General features: G+C 46.1%; 1 long non-coding RNA gene across 1 annotated transcript; it reads right to left on the bottom strand.

The window, feature by feature from the left end:
- Nucleotides 1-465: 465 nt before the first annotated feature.
- Nucleotides 466-6577, bottom strand: LOC118613863. Its single transcript, XR_004955980.1, has 5 exons — nucleotides 6528-6577; nucleotides 3896-4047; nucleotides 3670-3744; nucleotides 2277-2393; nucleotides 466-627 (listed from the first exon to the last, which is right to left on the bottom strand). It is a non-coding gene; the product is annotated as an uncharacterized LOC118613863 (long non-coding RNA).
- Between the last annotated feature and the right edge of the window lie 11748 nt (nucleotides 6578-18325).

The raw sequence follows: 18325 nt of genomic DNA, 5'->3' as shown, positions 1-18325 counted from the left end.
CACTGGGTCAGACTGGGCGGGTTTGGGCTCTTCCCCCTCCTTCTCTCTGCTTCCCCCACCTTCCTCCCCACTCCTTTCCAGATGTACAACGTAAACGCTCGGAAAAGGAGTCGGAAAAAGGGAGCGGAGGATTTCCTAATGAGGAAAGGAATCACCTCTGGCGGGCGGAGGGAGCCTGTATGAGTGTGTGGAGTCTCCCTCACTTCTTCAGGGTGGAGACTTTTGAGTTGAAAGAGACAGGAGACACCTCTGGCATCTGGCCAATTGGGATTCCCCCTTGTCTTCTGGGGCCACCGGGTGCCTGGGTTCCTGCCAGCTGGATTTGGGACTTTGGAATTGAGGTACAGAGCACTCCCAGTCATCCTGATCTGATGGAGGTCCTCCACAGGCTCCTTAAATTCCTCTGCCCCCCACCCCAAGCTGCTAGAATTGAAAACCCAGGAGTTTGGGGTCACTCACCTGGAGAATTCTGTTCCAGGTCACCCCTTCTTAGTTGTAAGGTATGGAAACCTCTGTTGAACCCCTTCCTAGAATTTGGCAGTTGACCAAGAGCCTGGGAGTGGTAGGGAGCAGAGTGCTTTGGCCCCTCAGGTTCTTCTTGATGGAACTGGTGTGATTCCTACAAATCTAGAGAATTGTAGCATGGGGTGGGGTAGTGGTGGTGGTAATGGTGGTGATGGTGATGTCTTGCAAAGGGGCTATCCATTCTCCCCAGACCCTCATGGATAAAAAGGGACCCTGTAGCAAGGGATGGCAATGAGCTTCTGCCCACCCCTTCCTCCAGCCCTGGCTCTCTGTAATGAGATCACCTTTCAGGATTCTAGTCTTTATCTTAGTCTGGGGGAGGGGGACCTACGGGCCAGGATTCGCTCCTAACTTCGCTATCTTTCCAGCACCCTACCTGCTTTTTTTTTCTCCAGGACCCCTTTCCTTCCGGAATGATATTCCCCCAAATCAAACCCTGCCTCCTCTCTTCCCCCATCCCCTGCACCATTTTGGCCTCAGGGATTCGGAATAAAAGTGCCCAGACAATGCTTTTTTCCTTCACCATGGGTTTCTTACTTCCTGTCCCAAATCACCCAGCTGGTTTTTTTTTTTTTCTTTTTAAAGCCCCTCTCCCAAGCCAGCTGCAGACCAAAGGAGAAGCCAGCTGGTCAGACTGTGGGGTGATGCTGGCCTCTATCCCACTTTCACATACTGCAGGTCCTACCCTTTCTTAGGTGAGGAACCCAAAGAATCTCTGGGTCAGGATCTTAAGCACAGCACTGCCGCAAAGGTAACCTCTAGGTGAAAATTACTCAAGCCAAGGGCTAAGAACCCCCCTTGGGAGGAGAGAGGCTGAGACCTGACTGCTGTATAACACAGCAAAGCACATGTGTGTGAATACAGCTCTCGCCTTTTTCAGCCCAGGCACAAGCTCTTTAGACTTTCCCAGGATTTGGGAGCTTGGGGTGGAGTGGGGAGGAGTATAGGGAGGAGGTGTGTGACTCAGCTCCTCCCAGGAGCCTTGGTGGGGGGACAGGGGACATAGTGTCCTGCTCCAGTCCTTCTCTCCACTCCACCCCACCCCCACTCAGCCTTGGCCAACTCAAACAGGCCCCCTCCCTGTCCATTCCCTGCTCCTGTTTACACCGGGAGCCCCTTAGTCATTCTCTGGCTGGCTTTTCTACTCTCCCCAATATCCCTCCTCTCTTGGCTCTCTCTGCCCTTATAAGTCCTCTCCCAGTGGCCCCAACACCTCCTGCCTTCCCTCTCATCATGCCTGCCTGTGCCTGGCCCTCCCTTCTTCCGCTCCATGTCAGGGTTGAACTTGGGGTCCCCTTCTAGTTGGAGCTGCTTCAGCATAGCCCTCCAGGTCTGAAAGCTGGCCTAGAAGGTCTGCCAGCAGGGGTTCCTCTTCTTCAAAAGAGGAAATGGGTGTAGAGAGTTTAAATGACTTGTCCAAGGTCACTTAGCTAGCTAGTTAGTGGTTAGTCTAGAACCTAAGTGTTTTGACTCTAAACCCAATTCCTTCTTCTCTCATCCCATGGCACTCGAAAAGGTCTGTCTCCTCTTAGTTTTTTCTCTGTCTTATATATCTCTCAGCTTGTCTCTGACTCAGCCTGTGTGTCTTCAAGTGTCTCTGTGTTCTCTTTCAGATCTGACCTCACCTGCACACTCTGTCCCTTCATTGCTCAGTAGGAATGATTTGATTTGCTGTGATGATGGACTATTATTAATCACGGTCTGCTAGACAGAGAGGCAGAAGGGGTGAAGGGCAAAGGCAGAACACTCACCAGGCTCCTGCCGTCACCAGCCTGCTTGCCCAGAAGGCTGGAGCTTTAGAACCAGAAGAGTGAATTTCCATTGAGATGGACAGGATAGAGGTGCAAGTTCTAAAGCCAGGAGCCATGCTGGGTTTCAACAGGGTGGGAGAGGAGGGTGGAGTATTAATAATGGTTTATTTAGCATACGCTGTATTCCCGCCCCCGGGGGTTGACATTTAACCTTTCTTTATCCCATTTAATCTTCCCAACTATCCAGCATTGAAGATATTATAATCCTCACTTTACTGTCAGCAAACTGAGGCCCAGAGAGTAAAGTGACTAAGCAAAGATCAACAGAAAGAAAGGGACAGAAGTGGAATCCAGATTCAATGCTAACAGATTCCAAGCCTGTTGCTTTTCCCACTGCGTTGTTAGTTTAGCCCTCTAAACTGGGTTGGGTTTCTTCACTAGATAAAACTTCCCAGCTGGTGTGTGGTAGCACACACAAATGGGGTATAGGTGTGTTGAGACCATATTAATCTTCTCAACCCTTGCAGCCTGTAGCGATCTGGGACTTCTACAGACCCCAGGCTGGAGGCTTCTTGCCAGAGGACATCATGTTAATGTGATATGATGCAAAAAAGATTGAGAAGAGCTCGCTGGACGAAAGGACCAGAGGGGCTTGTTGGTTTGTGCCTTCCGGCTTTGGCCTCGAGGCTCCACTCCTGTGCTGTGGTGGAGTGATGAATGGGAAGAGCAAAGGAAGGAGGGATACTAATAAAGATTGTGGAGTTGCAAGTGGATCTCTGGAAGGTGAATAGGAATCCAGTTATCTGAGGAGTCTGGGTTCAGAGCCTGCTCAAGTTGGCATATTGCTCTGGGTGTATACATCTAAGAGGCAGAAATGGGAAAGTACAGGAGCAGGCCATCTGAACCCTCATGCTCTGTCACTGACCTGACTCAAGGTCTCAGCCTAGGAGAACTGATGGCTCCATCATCTGTGAGTCACTATCTACCACCCCCACTGCCTGTCTGACCCAGGAGAAACTCCTCCTGCGTGTCCCAGATCTAAAATGAACCCAGACTCTCTTCCCCTTTCCACCCCTACTTTGCTCAGCACAGGAGGGGTTGATGAAGGATGTTTGCTAGGGTGACGAGACCAAGCCTGGCAGATAAGATGCTTGGGTCCTCTTGGTGCTGTAGGACTCTGAACCTAAAGATTGAGACTGTGACCAGATATCTCTGTAGGGATGGATCAATGGGAGTTTTTTCCAGGCTAGGCTGGGCTGGGGAGGAATGAGGGACAAGGGTTAGGGGAAGGGCGCTGATGAGAGAGGGGCAAGGCTAAGCGAACACAGAGGTAAAAAAATATAAGACCCAGGGGTCCAAAACAAACGAATCAATGAGAAAGAATTTCCCCTACCCCAGCTAATGCCTTCTCTTCCAAATCCTCTTCGATTTTTCTTTTCTTTTTTCTTTTTTTTTCAGCAACAGAATACTACAGCAAAATGTAGCAATGCCAGATAGGAAGTTAAAAGAAAAATAACATTCTCTGGGGTGTCCTAAACAGTGACTTCATTTAACTTGCTCATCTACCCCACTCCCATAACTTTCTGTTCTTTCTCTCCCCTTTGCTGTCATGTACCTACCTTTGGAGAGGAAAGGAGCGCTTGAAGCTTCTGGGCTCAAGGGCCTGGAAGCTGGAGGAGAGATCCATCCGGGGTGGGAGCTGGCGGGAGCATCAGTTTCCTGGGATGGCCTTCCCAGATGTAAGCACATCTGGAGCCCATCAGAGAGGGACCTGGAGCACCAGGATTCTCAATACACATCCGATTAGGGCTGTCATGCACTGAGGATGAGCCAGGCGCTCCTTCCCACCCCCACATGTTTGCCTGCCATTTCTAGTTCTCTCTTAGGAAGGATTACCAATCTCAGACAGGAAGTTAGGGCACTGGAAAGGGCCTTGAGGAGGGCAAGAAGGCCAGGAATTGCACCCAAACTTAGACACACTCTTTTCCTTTTCCTAGCTTCATGTCTTTCAGGCTCTGTAGAGGTGGCAGCATCTCTGATAAAGTAGGATTCAGTGTGTGTGTGTGTGTGTGTGTGTGTGTGTGTGTGTGTGTGTGTGTGTGTGTCTCTGTGTGTGTCTGTGTGTGTATGCTAGGTATGCCATTTGTCCTTAACATAATAATATATTTGATGCGGCATCAGGTTGGTGATGGGGGCCAGCATACTCTCCTTCTTGCTTTTGATGAAAAGGCATAAGTCTTCCCCAAGAGTTACCTTGAGTTCTCTGGACCTCTGGCACTTCTTACCCCTCCACCCACAAACAAACACACACACTCCTTCCTTGGCCGCAGATTACTCCCCGTCTATCATCACCTTGTAATGAGCACATTTGTTTTCCAGGGATCATGTACAGGGCTAAGAATAGGTCCAACCCCTTGCCCTTCTCCTCAGGGAGATCTAATCTGTTGGAGTGCTGAATTAGGAGGTAAATGAGTATACAGTGATCCCTGCAAGGGATCTAGGTGTCCCTAGCAGCTAGCCCTTAAGGGTAAAATGGAAAGTCGTTGGGGCTGAGATTCAGGCCAGTGATATGAAGAACTCCTTCGATGTGGAGCCCTCTCTCTTTCTTCCACAGCTATAGTTTGAGGAGGGAACTAAGCCTTAAAAGATTCTTAAATAACTCCTGGACTCCAAGGTTGTGACTTAACGAGAAACTATTTATTATTATAATAGAAGGTAGTGTTGTATACAATTTACAAGTGGTTTATTTTTGGGTCTAATTTATAAAAATATATTGGGCTTCCCACCTTACCTGCAGCAAAAGTTGAATGGGTTATTCTCTTTGAACCTCTAGCCTAACTCACCTCTGGTCTCAACCCTTGATTGGACTTCAAAGTCCCAGGGAAAAAGCCAAGGGGAGGGGCTTCCTGACCTTTGGGCTTAAAGCTTTTTCAATAACTTTCCAGCAGCTCAGAGGCCAGAGACCTTCCTGTCCCAGTCTCTGATATAGGTAGGCTTGGCTAGAGGGTCTCAGCTGACAGAACTGTGGAGCTGGGTAGTAGAGTGAGGGCCCTCAGGTCTCTAAGCTAGAGGAGGAATGTGTGATAGAGATTGACCTGGGAAGAAGGGATGTTTGGGGTTTGGGTGAAGAGCAGAGTAACAAGAGAGGGAAAGGTGGCATGGAGCTCTAAGCTTCCACCTCCTGGAGATCAGCATTTCCTTTAGGCCACACCCTCACACCAAGCCGGCCTCAGCTGGCCACACCCCCACAGCTGGCTAGGAAAAGAGCTCAACTCTCCCCGCCAACCCCCCACAAGCGATTGCTTACAGATGTTTTAGGAAAGGGGTGGAGGGTGAAAGGAGAAAGGGAAGATGGGGGTGCAGGGAAGGAAAACTGAAGCAAGGAGGGAGAGGTTCATGGAAGGGAGAGAGAAGTTGTGGTCAGGTAGGGAAGCCTGTGAAGATGAGGGAGAGTAGGAGGCAAATAGAGAGGGAGAGAGGAAATGAAAGAGGGTCCCTCTTATGATTTGCCCTACTCACTGCAGGCCACTTAATCTTCTTAAATCAAGGCTCTGATGATGTTACTTCTCAGCTCAAAACCTTCCATTGCTCCAACCTTTTAATCAGTAAAGATCTGTCTACTCTAAAGTGCCTAGAACTACACAAAGCACATAGTCAGTGCCATTGACCCAATTCACTATACATTTTTTGAGTGATAACTATGTGTAAAGCTCGGTGGGCCATGCTGGGAGAGAATGAAAAGAGAGTAGAAGGAGAGGGAATTGGGCTAAGATGGAGACATAAATAAGATCAAAGAGGTGGACAGAGAGAGACCTCAGAAAGAGAGAAAAGGCAGAGTGACTAGGGAGGGAGAACCAGAAGCGATGAGTGGAGAATGAAAAAGAAGGGGGTGAAGAAGCAGGAAGGAGGATCCTGGAAGGATGATAGGAGAGAGGGAAGGAAAAAGGAAAAGAGAAGGAAATCAAAGGAGGAGATAGAAGGGGAGGAATGTGAAGAGAAGGAGGCAGGGGTGTGAAGTCATAGAGAGTGGGAGATAGACAGAAATGGGGGGACACATCCTTTCCTCCCACTGGGCCAGGAACTCCCTGCTGGCCAATCAGAGGCAGTTTGGAGTAGGCAGGAAGCTTGCAGGCTACTTGGTCTGTTCCCCACCCCCTTCCCATTTAGGACCCAGCTTTCTGTGTCTTTTGCCATTTTTGTGTCCTCGAATTGACTCTTCCGTCTCTGGTTCCCTGCCCTTGCTAATCTCACCTCTTGTGTATGGATTTCTGAAGTCAACTGGTCAACTTCCTCCTCGCTCATCAGACTGCAGGCCAATCTCCCTTGTTGCTCTTTTCTAGATTTCTTTCAGTGTCCTCCCTCCTCCACCAAACTGGTCCAGGACTGAGCTGTTTGCGTCAGAAGTCTCTTTGGCACCTTTCCTGCTCCTGCGTCCCTGGGGTGGTATTTGGGGGCGGGAGGAGGGGTAAGGTCCGAGGTGGAAAGTCTGACGCTGAGTCCAGGCCCCCAGCCCCACTCAGACTGGCTGAGCTCATCTCTCCAAGCAACCACAGCTGGATGTTTTCCATGCGATCACCTCAGGGAGGGGGCTGGGTTCCAGAAACCCAGACAGAACTAACAGAGTTTCACAAGAAACAGGTTTGGGGATGGAGCACCCTCAGGTGCTGCCACCTCACCTCTGCTGTGCTCTGCAGGGAAAGCCCTGGGGGAAGAGCAAAGGCAGAGAAGACATAGGCCTGGGGCAGAGCCAAAGCTGGAATAGATTTTGGGCCCAAGTTGGCCTAGGTTTCTCTATCCCTGCACATAAATGTTCACCATTTGTGCTGGCTAAGCTGGGAAAAGATCCTGTGTGATGTGAATGCTCATGTGAAGTGGAAAACTCTGTGTGTGTGTGTGTGTGTGTGTGTGTGTGTGTGTGTGTGTGTGTGGTCTAAACACCTGAACATGCTTGTGTTGGTGGGCATGAAAGCATGGGTGGGGGAACAACCTATGTCTGGAGTGGTGGGCAGGCCATAGTTGGTGTGTGTACATGAGGGTGTGATTGCCTCGCTCTCTTCACAGTGCAGTGGGAGGTGAGAGTGCTTCCTAGGGGATGAGGGCTGCCTGCTCTCCGCACCACCCTATTCTTTCTCTAATCCATGGCCTTCTTTAAACCACAGATAACTGGAGCACCAGAGAAAGCAAGCTACAGAACAGAGAGAGGAACGAGACACTGGGGCAAGGGTCTTCCAGGACTGGCTGAGGTCGGGGTGACCCCCCAACACTGGATGCAGGGGCTGCTGTGAGAGTAGCCCATGGCCCATCACTAAGGCCGCTGAGCTGGAAGCATTACGGGGTGTCCAGAGTGGGTCTCTGCACCTCTTTACTCCCTCTTCCCAAGGCCCTGAGACGTTGGGACAGACTGAAGGAGGTTGGTGGGGAATGTTAGGTGGGGAGGCAGGTAAGGGGGTGGGCAGGAAGCACTTGGATGTTTGTTCTCCCTCCTTCCTGACTCCTTTGTGGCAGCAGACTGGCTTCCTTCCTCCCTCCAGCATCTTGGCTCCCAGCTCATTTCCGTTCTTATGTCCTTAGTGCAGCTCCTAGTCTGGCACAGAGTTTTTCCAAGCTGGGTTTTCTGGGAATGGGGACCTTGAAGTGAGTGGGAATAGGGATGAAGAAGCAAATGAGATACCAATGTGCCCCTTCCTCAGCCTACTCAAGGTCAGTAGCTCAGGCTTAAATGAACTATGGGAGAGGCTCCGTGGATAGGAAGCGCCCAGCAAAGCAGGGACCCAGGTGTTTGGTTACCTGTGGCCTGCCTCTCTTTCAGCCTGGGTTGTGGAGAGAGCAGGGCTGGAGAGACACCCCACCCCCACCCCTACCTCAGCCTTGCTTCCCTCTCTGTGTCCCTACTTGGCTGTCCTTGCCTCAGTCTGCCCCTGCCCCACCTCCTACCTCCATCCGCTGCCCTACAAGTCAAGGAATGTAAGTTTCTTCTCTCACTCTCTCATTGATTAGTCATGGGCACCCCGATCCCCAAGGGAACCGTTACTCACCCTTGGCCCCCCTCTCACTAGCAGTCGTCTCCCCAGAACTGGCTGAATTCCTGTAGGAGGAGCTCACAATGTAGGACGTGAGTGGGGAGGTAGTGGGGGGTTGTGGGTGATAGGCAGTGCCCCAAAGTCAGCCAAAGCAGGAGCTCCTCCCTCTCTACAACATACACACACACAAGGAGGTTGTACTCCTGATTCTAGCCACTTTAATGGTCACAGAAATGTAGGCAGAAGGGGTAGGGTTGGGGTGGAGGATAGAGTGCTGTGACTGTATGGAGAAGGGCTCAAAACAAGTGAGCATCTAGTCCCTTTACCGGTGCTGGCTTTGGGGCCAGGATGAGGGCCTGGGGCCCGCTCTTTGGACTTGGCTGAGTGCCCAGGCCTGGCCTCTGTCTACAGAATCAGACAGGGGCCTTTCCCAATAAGGAGCCTCCCAACTCTGGGACCTCTCCCCTGCTGCCCCCACTCCTCTCCCCTCTAACAGCTCCTCTGCCCTAAAATGGCCATGTTTTCCTTTCCTTCCTCTTTCCCTCCACCATACCTAGGTTTGGGTCCTGGGGGAGACAAGGGGGCTGGGTAAGGGTAAGACTGAACAGGTGCCAGATGGGCGGGTTTGGAGAAGGGTAATGGGATCTCAGGAAGAAAGGGAATAAGGCCACATGACCCAGGTTTGGATGGGGGTGGGGATAGAGGCATAGCTCCCTGGAGTTATATCTTTCCTATAATAATAATAATAACAGATTATGCTATCATACTATTATGTAATAGAAATATACTATTGCACATATTATTATACATATAATACATACTATGTATTCTAAGAGCTTTATCTGTATTAATGCATTTAAATTGGCACTGTCACTTTATGAGGAAGGTACTGTTGACCTATCTGGTAAGATGAGTAAACCGAGGCAGAGAGGTTTAAGTAACTTGCCCAGGGTGAGTGGAAGAGCTGGGGTTCAAACCCAAGTAATCTGGCTTCACTTTAGGGGAATCCAACCCACTCTCTTTGTCTATGGAGTACTTGAGCTTCACTGTCAGAGGTATAAAAAATGCCTAAGTGGCTTATGGAGTGGTGATGCTCAGAGAAACTACCAGTCAAATATGACCCACTATGGATGGGTTTTGGCATAGATTCAGGCTAAAGACACCTAGAGAGCCATCGATCCATTAGAACAACAACAACAACAACAACAACAATTTAAAATAAATCTATTGTTCAGCGATGCGCAAATGATATACAGGTTAGCACAGAAGCAAATAAGTGTTATTGGAGGGAAAGTGGAGGGAATGCAAGAAGGGGCCAAAATAAGACTTAGGGAAGATCTGGGAGAATGAAGAAGAAGAAACTGTAGAGAATGTGTAGAGGGTCTTCCTTGTGCCATTTTCCAGCCTTTTCTTATGTTCCAGGCAGTTAAAAATAGTGATAGTGATTTATTCTACCCAGTGAGGGTGAGAAAAAAAGAAGGGGTTGAGAATTCTTCTAGTCTTGACAGCAGACAAGATCCCCCTGGGATGGATTCAGGTACTTGCTGTGGAAGTTCCAGCTTGAGCAAGACTCGGCCCTTTTCTGGCTCTCAATTTTGTCTTTTCTAAACCAAGGGAGTTGAACTAGATGAGTCCTGAGGTTCCATCTCCAACACATTCAGATTCCTATATAGGAACTCAGTGGGGGAAAACCAGCATGGGGGCTGGAGTCCTTGTGTGGGGTCAGGACTAAACAAACATTTGGTAACTAGGATGAGCTCAGGACTCTGGGGGGAAAAGCTCTGTGTGGGGTGATGGGAAGGAAGCCAGGCCTGGCAAGTCCAGGCCCAGAAAAGTGAATGAATGGACTCATTCATTTGTTCAACTATGTACCTTCAGAAATTAAAACCTAGGAAGGGCAAACTCTCAATTCCCTCCCCAATTCTTGAGGAATTATGGGGAAAATTAGCATTTGAAGATATGTGCCAATGTCACTTGACAAGCACCAAGTACAGACTTAAGCATTTCACACATATCACCTCATTTAACCTCAAACAATTCTGAGGCATTTTATATATCCTTCATATTCATTTCCCTATTTAATCTCAGCAATCCTCTAAAGCTAATAAGACTATTTGATTGATGAGGAATTTGAAAAAGCAGGAAAAGGGGAAATCAGATTTTTGGTAGGATTTTCTGACTGGTAAGGGTGGGAGACCCTGGAAGGAGTTAGGGGACTCTCACTTCCTAGGAAGATTTTTCTTGGTTCTGGGTTCAGGTTTGGCTTAGCTGAAGGGAGAGTGGATGCACTTTTCAGCCCTTGACAGATGGAAGAGGAAGATATACACTAACATCACCAGACATGTTACAAGTCAGGAAAAAATGACTCTGATGTCTGAAACTGTTTTTCAGAAGTCTTTAGTGAAACAATCATAGGGTTTGGGATTACCTTTTATCTGCAAAAGGATCTGGAGAGGCCAGAGGCAGAATTCTGAGTGAACTAGCTGTCATTTGTTTCCACCAACTACTGGCTCAACAGCAGGAGATAAGGAAATTAGATATGGAGTGGGACTTCCCTATTGTTTGGTACTGATAGGGGAACCTTACCTCCTGCGGGTGATTGTAAAGTTAATGCATTCTTCAATCTCCAGTCACCAGGAGGTGGAGGTATGAGTGGTAATGGTGGTGGTGGGGAAGGGGATGGTAGTGGAGATGGGGTGATTGCCTGGTTGACCACTGACCAGCTAGAGGAGCATGAGATTTCTGAGGAGAAAATTTGCCAAAAGAGCACTTGTGGGAAGGGTTCACGAGTTGGGCTCCAGCCGGGGGTGAAGTCAGAGACATAAATCACACCGCCTAACTGCCCATTTCCGCTTTGAGCTCAGTTCCCAGCCAAAAGCCCAGCTATCCTGCCAGAGGAGTGTGTGTGGGTATGGGGGAGGGACCAAGGAGCTGGAAATGGGTGGTTAGAAACTGGAATTAGTGAGAATTATCTGGGAATACTAATCTGGGCTCATTGGTGGCATGAAATGGGCTCAGGCTTGGTAGGGCAGGGATCACAGAGATCTTAACAGTACTGAGTTGTAGACCCCTCATCCCACTTGGGACACACCCACAGCCACACCCGGTCTGCTGAAATCTCTCCCACAAATAACACATCTGGGATGTGCCTAGAGGCACAGACACCTATGTAGACACACTCCTCCCTCTTTCCTCATCCAGCTGTTGCTCACTTTTGCCAGAAAACCCCAGATCTTCTTGCATAGTAAGCTGCTCTAGGAGAAAGGAGTGGAGACTGAGAGATCTAGTGTATCCTGGATCTTCATTAAGAACCATCCTCCTCTAGTGAGCTCATAGGCCCTTATGGTGTCATTTCTTTTGCTTTTCCCCACTGGAAACAGATCTGGCCTATTTTCCTTCTCGCTTTAGAAGAACTTTGGTGGTCTATGGTCCTCCTGGTGTGCAGTACCATAGTGATGGAGGAGATGGAGCAGGAGGCATGAGATGGAGTGTGCATGTTGCGTGGGGTAGGTGTTTGAAGGCAGGAAATTAAGAAAGCAACTCAGACAATGGTGTTTTCCGCTGGCTTGGGTCCAGGTTGCTGGGTTCTGTCTGACCCTAACAGCACCTCCTACTTCCTCCTTTGGTCAGCTTCCCACTCAATGATCATTTGTGGGGAAAGACAGAGGAGGCAGGGTTCCTCTGGAGGAAAGGTACGCCTTCCATCAGTCCTTTTCTAGATGACTGTTCTGGACTGACTACAGGGATGTGGGTGTATATAAGTAACCTCATCCAGCTTGGGACCATCCCACCCATGCCTAGTGTTCTCTTCTGTGTAAAACAGTTTGTCATGGTTCCATTGTGGCATAACTATAAGCATGTTGACATTTAACAGGATCCATGATGCTTCGGTTTAGGGCTAAGTTTGTCCATTCTGTTCTCTGAATTGTGTGCATCCCCATTAGCTTGGAAGCTTTAATGGAACAAGGATTGTGTGTGTGTCAGTTGGTATAGGCTCCACCCAGACCAGCATTAGGAAAATAATATATGTTTCTTGATATGCAAAGTGACAATATGGTAATATTGGAGGAGGGGAAATCTTGAGAATGTGGAAAAATATTTTTTCCAAGAAAAAGGGGTGGGGTAGGGCCACTTAAATAAGGGTAAACTGACATCAAGGCTTACCCACTCTCTCACCTCTGAAAGCCAGAAAAAGCTTCTTTCTAATACATCCTCTATTGCAGTCACTTGAGTCTCAGTTTCAGTACTGTCTCGTTGATGTGCCCAGTTTAGCTTGCCTCCTGTGATTCCAGCATCCGGAATGCGCTGTTCTCTGTATCATTCATCAAGGCCCACCCAAGCCCTGCATATGGTTCCCTAGCTCATTCTAACTTTCAGTAATGGTCCCACTCTTCTAAATTCTTGCACTCGTAGTCTGGACTACATAGTCTAACACTTAATTATACAGGGTATTTACAAAGTCCTTGTGCAACTTAGAAATTTAATACATTTGGATATATGTATGATAGAAGTAACGATATTTCATGAAAACATATTCCATAGAATTTTTAATGCTAACGTTTGCTTTTTTGTTAATGTGCTTTTAATTTGCACAGGAAGGGTGTATGTTATAATGGAAAGAAGACCTGGGTTTCAGTGCTGCCTCCCTCACTTAATAGATATGTGACCTTGGCAAGTTACTTAACCTCCCTGGTCTCAGTATTTTCATCTGTAAAATGGAGATAATACATTCATAGATTTGTTGGGAGAATTAAGCTAACATATGTACAATTACCTACCACAGTGCCTGACAGCAAATATTAAAGCTTCATTTAGTCTGTCTGATGAATCTGAAATCTATACAAAGTCTAATGCGTTCTCTGAATGGAATGTATTTTTCGGGTCAGTTCTTAGCAAAGACATTACTTCCTCCAAGAAGCGTTCCTTAATCCCCCACCCAGTACTCCAGATTTCACTAGTCACAGCATTTATTCCACTGCACTGTATTTCCTTGTTTAATGGTCTCCCCAACTGGACTCAGTTTTGTGAGGTAAGGATCTTGTTTTTCTTTTCCGTGGCCTAGATCGGTAAATATTATTTGAATAAGTTGAGCCTTTTTTAAAATAAAGCAATGGTAAACATAACACACTGATTTCTGAACTGTATGACAAATAATTTAAGGCTTTTGAACAAGGTAGTCTAGTAAGATAGCACTTCTTGCTATTGTGCTTTTAATGTACAGTTAGTTCTTGAAATATATCTGGAAATGTGGTGCAATTACTTGTGAACCTTTGTCACCAAACTTGTCCCCACAGAACTACATTTTGTAGGTGTGGCAGAGATCACTGTCTTCCAGCATCCAGTCTCTTCTTCCGCTTTTTAGTAACATGACCCCTTCCACCCTGCCACCCACACACTGAGTTTTAGCAGAGGACATGGCTACCAGCGAGATACTACTCTGCCCAACTTCTCTTGCATAATAAGTTTTGGTCAATGGGATGTGAGTGATGCATTGTGTGTAACTTCTGGGTCATGTTCTTAAAAAGGAAAGCTGATTGCCTCCTAATTCCTCTTTTTTCCTTCTGCTTGCTGGGCCATGGTGACAAATTAAGCAAGCCACCTTGGTCTAAGAGATGCAAACATTCTCTACCAGTCAAGGATTATCTACTCCATCTACTTCTGCACTATTTATTTGAACCACTCTATTTATGGGTCTCTTCGTTATGGCAGCAGGGACTACATTCTTTGAATAAAGATTAAGATCATGCAATTCATGAAATCTCTCAGTCTACTCTGAAGACTAATGTTTTCAAGGCACTCAAAAATAAAATTAGACCAGGTTTCAATGGAAGTAGAATCTGCTGAAGTCTAGTTTATTTAATGGCATTTTGTGAAAAACTTAAATTTATTCTATCACAAACATATTCAAATTTCCTGCAGGTTTATAAATATCCTACCTCTTCCATTTGGCATAATATATTATTTATGATAACTTTGAAATTCCAGGTGGATTATATGGTAGCCAGTCTCCAAGATGGTCCAACGAGCCTCACCTCCTGGTATTCATGCCCTTTCTGTGTTGCCTTCTTATATTGAATCATAGCTGGCCCATGTGATCAACACGATACCATGGAAGTGGCATATGTAACTTGGCCAGGCTAAATCATAAAAGATGTTGCAGTTTCCGCCTTAGTCTCTTTCTTGGATCACTTGCTGTGAGGGAAGGCAGCTGCCATGTCATGGGGACACTCAAACAGCCCTTTGGAGAGGCCTGTGTGGAGAGGAACTGAGGCCTTCTACCAGAAGCCGGAATTTGCCAGAATTTGAGTTCACTTATGTGAGTCAAGGTGGCCAACCCCAATCAGATTTTTAGATAACTACAGCCTCAGATGACATCTTGACTGAAACCTCATGAGAGACATCAAGCCAGAGCCACCTAAGCTGCTTCTAAGTTCCTGACCCACAGAAACTGTGAGAGAGAATAAATGTTTATTGTTGTTTTAAGTCACTGCATTTTGGGGGTAATTTGTTATGCATTAATAGATAACTAATATAGACTAAAAATTCCTTGAAAGTAGGATTCATCTTATTTTACTTTGAGTTATTGTATCAACCACTTCCCTGCCCCCTGCCTCGTAGATTAGAGCATACTAAAACATTTGGTGGAATGTGAAAGGTGAAATGACATTGCCCTTGAAATTCAGCATAATGCGACTGGGTGAGAAAAACCAAGATGTTAGTCTATTCTGACCATTTTTCTTCCTTGGGGGTATTTAAGATTCCCCAGGGTGGAAATGAGGACAAGGAAGTAGAACTCAAGTCTCGGATGAGTAGTTATTCATTATTCATGAATTTCCCAAAACTCTCGGTTCTCAATTCTTAAGCGGAATATTTTCTTAAGTCTTGGTGTATAGGGAAGCTTTCGTAAATTTGGTAAATAAGGAATTTCCAATATCCTGTGGAAATTCACCTGGACAAAGGAAGTGAGACAATGCCTGGAGGAGAAATAAAGGGATGACTTTCTTCACAGGGTAAATTCAGGCACAGGTCCTTTCCCAGGAACCAGGGGAACACTGAACAAGCAGCCAGAACCAACAGTCGGCTGAGAATCTGAATGTGCAGGAAGAGACCTGAGCGAGGATGGGCAGTTCTGGGGCAATGGAGCTGAGATCAGAGACAGAACCCCGTCAACCCAGTCTCAATATATAGTAATACAATGGATGTTACCCAGATGAGCATCATTTTCTTTTTGACACAGTAGCTTTAGATTCTCTTAGTTACAAGGTTGACTAGAGCTTTCAGTCTTTCAGTGTATAGAGGATTAGGAGCTCTGGACCTCTGACCTTCAAATCTCTGTGGTGGTGGGTGCCTAGCATGGGAATGGAAATAGTGAAAGTAGAGACATTGGGAACTCAGAACTTTCACTTCCCCCACTCCTTAATACATGGTTCCCTTAGCTTAGACATAGTTTATGCCTGGGATCACATGGGGCTTTGTGGCTGCGAGGCTGATCATCAACAAGGGAGTCAATCGCTTCTCAAAATTGAAGAGCAGATGTTGGAGGAGGAAGATAGTCTAGATAGCATCTAATGTCCTCATTGTATATATAAGGAAACCGAGGCCCAGAGAAAATAAATGACTTGCCCAAAGTCATACAGTTAATGCGAGATAGAATCCAGGTGTCCTTATTCCAAATTAGTGCTTTCTACTATGCCACATTTGCCTTCACTCTACTTCCATCATATATTCCATTTTATCCCACTAACTGCTGACTTCATTCTGGGTCATATTAGGAAAGGTCCATTTCCAGATTTTTTTTTTCCCATTAGAAGGGTGAAGAGCCTCTGCTTTTGTTTTTAGGTAAAACAGAGCATTATTCCCTTTTCTTGTCTCCCTTTCTCCTGTTGCTCTCAATCAGGAACTGAGTCTATTTCTCCATACACAGATGGGTTCTCAGGAGTTCTGGGCTTCATTCAGTCTGTGTCAGAGGAAGCCGATGGCACATTGCCTTGGGCTGTGGAAGCACATTGGCAGGCTGATTGTACTCAACTGGTAGTCATGGCTTAGTGCCTACTGGCAAGGAGGGTGCCTATCCATGCATTCACTTGATGCCTGGCATCTGTGGATGCCAAACGACTGACTGGCTGGTTACCTATTCAGTATTTTGCCTGGTCTGTTGGTCCTGGTTTGTGTTATTTTTAGATTTGTATATGTGCGGGGGTTTTAAGAGGGTGGTCCCCCAATAATTTAAGATACTGGCATTTTCAGACTGCCAACCTAGAATCTGTGCTAAACAGCACAGTACTGGGACTTAAGATAAGTGCTTTGAATGTCTCTGTGACTCCCCCACTTCCCATCTTTCTTCCACCATAGAGTTCTTGGTATCACTCCTTCCTAGTCTGATACCAGAAGCTGAAAGGTCACAGTCTCAGGTCAAAGGTTTTAAGAAAAGGAAGAGAAATGGGGTATATGTGGGTTAGGAGTGGGAACTAGAAAGCAGGAAAGGCACCCTGCATACTCTTTAGAAAACTCTGGAAGCTACCTATTTCCCAATAATTTCCACTGTGGTCTCGGCAGCCTTAGTATGTATCTCCACCTGGTGGTCACCAAAGAGATCAACAACCCTGTCTCAGCTCTTTAGAACCTAAGAGACCAAAACTTCACCAATACTCCACCTTTATTTCAAGATTAAATTCTTCCTTCTTAGAATCTGTTGAGGTTACAGTTTGCTCTCCTGGGAGATTGCCTTTTTAGGAGACTGGATAGTAGCAAGACCTGGGTACAATTTCCCCCATACTTGGTCCTTTTTGTATCAAAACACTTCTCAGAGGCTCACTTCCTTGCTATAGTTGCCCTAGGTGTAGGGTGGTCGAAATCTATGCCCCTCCTCATACTGGTTAACTATGTCCACGAACAGAAGCAGCAGGTAGGTGGGGTTACACTTGGGCATAGATCACAGGGTCTGTGTTAGCCTGAGGGGCAGGAAGAAAGAAATCTTAGAGAAAAAATTGCTCTTGTCTGTCTTCTGTCTGATTCAGATATGGGAGAGCCTCAGGGTGTCCTCTACTATTCTCTTCATACTCAACATTCTCTTTATTCTCCTCTTCCCATCCCACTAGCAAAGACAACTTCATTAGAAACCATGAGAAATCAATCATTCGGTCCATGTTGAAACCATGGCCTAGGGAATTCCCTAGAGTCCCTGGGCTCTATCTTCAGAAGTAAAGGTCAATTATAAGTAGTGACTGCTCTCAAATGAATTCTTTAATAGTGAAATGGGACAATGTCAATAAATACCCTCAAAATTGGTCAGAACATACAATAATATCAATTCATGGAGGTTATAGAGTTAGGAAAACAATTCAGATCCAGAAATTTACTCTTCTTCCCAGCTGATACTGTAATCTACCCAGGTTGAAAAAAAAGCAGTCATTAAAAAAATTTGTAGATGCCTGACCTTGAATGAAAGGATGTCTTAAGTATCTTTCAAAGTGTCTTATATGTATTTCGATTTTTTGTTTAAAAGGAAGTAGTCAAGAAATTAAGACAGTGTAGGGATAATCTTATGCTGCATGTACTTCATGTCACCTGTGTTAGGTATCTTCAGTGTATTTGTTATAGCTAAAATGTATGGTTTACTGTTAACATTCTTAAAAATTTGAGTGCAATTTTTTCCCATCTATATCTTTAAATCATCTAGTAATTCAGGTACTATGCCTTTATTATCCTGTTGTTCTAAAATACTACTGTTATACTCTTTACTTTGTGATTCGTGTATAGACTTTTTAAGGACCTGCTTGAGCCCTTAAAAACAAATAGTGTAATTATCTTCCTGGTAAATTCCTAAAAAGACTTTACTTACTCAAAGTGATAAGTGGTTTCAGAAACTTTGTGCATAATTGTATAAGGTATATTATAAAAAATAGATTGTTTGCTGTTTCTAGATTTTCCAATTCAAGAAATCTGGACCAAAGCCTGGGAATTTGCATTTTAAAATAAGTACCCAAGTAATTATGATGTAGGTGATATTTGGATTATGCTTTGACTGCC

Source organism: Rousettus aegyptiacus, unplaced genomic scaffold (genome assembly GCF_014176215.1).
Source record: "Rousettus aegyptiacus isolate mRouAeg1 unplaced genomic scaffold, mRouAeg1.p scaffold_m13_p_2, whole genome shotgun sequence".
Classification (NCBI taxonomy): Eukaryota; Metazoa; Chordata; class Mammalia; order Chiroptera; family Pteropodidae; genus Rousettus; species Rousettus aegyptiacus.
Note: the sequence above shows the minus strand (reverse complement) of the source record. Positions and strands in the feature narration are given on the sequence as shown.